Below are 1,112 nucleotides of genomic sequence, written 5' to 3'. Positions count from 1 at the left end.
TTATTATTACTAGAGACAGGATCTCACTGTACAGTCCTAGCTGGGTGGAGCTTGCTATGTAGATTAGGCTGGAGTCTAACTCATATAAATCCACCTTCCTGTGCCTCCATAGTGAGTGCTGGGCCTAAAGGCTTGTGACAATATGCCAGAGATGTTTACTCTTTTCCTATGTCCCAGAGTTAACAGTGGGCCATTTGATTATTTATATTTTCCTTTCACACTAGCTCAATTTTGTTTTGAGATAGGATCTGCTGATGTTGGCCAAGCTACCTAGCATCTGTACACTCCTGCCTCAGCCTTCCTCAGCTGAGGTTTATGTTTATTTATCTATTTAGACAGTCTCACTAAGATGCATTGGCTGGCCTAGAACGGCTATGGAGACCTTCCTGCCTCTTGCTTTCCTAGCACTGGGATTAAAGGCATCACACCCAGATACTTTCCGATGTGGGGAATGGAAGCTGAGATCTTCAGGATGGGCACATGCTCTAACATGGAGTTACACTTCCAATCTCTAGGTTTCCTCCCCTCCTCTTCTTTTGGGATAGTGCCTAAACTGACCTCAAAGCTCTGAGCTCAAAGGATCCCCTGCCTCATCTCTGGGCAGCCAGAAGGACTTCAAGTATGTGTGAGTTCACCAGATCTCCTTTCCTCTTTCCCTCCTCTCCCTCCTTTCCTCTTTCCCTCTTCTTCTTTTTCTTTGGATGACAGGACACGTGGCTTTGCACATGTCGAGTCTGTGCTGAACTATAATTTTTAACTTTTCAATGTAAATATACAATGTCAATATATATTTGAAAGTTTTGGCTTTAGATTTATCCTTTCAATCACATGTCAGTAATTTATAGCTTTAATTTTAGATCAAGTACTAGGTTTCTTTCTTTCTTTCTTTCTTTTTTGGTTTTTCGAGACAGGGTTTCTATTGCTTTGGAGGCTGTGCTGGAACTCGCTCTGTAGACCAGGGTGGCCTCAAACTCACAGAGATCCGCCTGCCTCTGCCTCCTGAGTGCTGGGATTAAAGGTGTGTGCCACCAATGCCCTGCTGGTTTTTTTTTTTTTTTTTTTTTTGGTTTTTCGAGACAGGGTTTCTCTGTAGCTTTGGAGGCTGTCCTGGA

Source organism: Mesocricetus auratus, unplaced genomic scaffold (genome assembly GCF_017639785.1).
Source record: "Mesocricetus auratus isolate SY011 unplaced genomic scaffold, BCM_Maur_2.0 Super-Scaffold_100007, whole genome shotgun sequence".
Taxonomy (NCBI): Eukaryota; Metazoa; Chordata; class Mammalia; order Rodentia; family Cricetidae; genus Mesocricetus; species Mesocricetus auratus.
The sequence above is the reverse complement of the archived record's forward strand: the minus strand, read 5'-3'. Positions refer to the sequence as shown.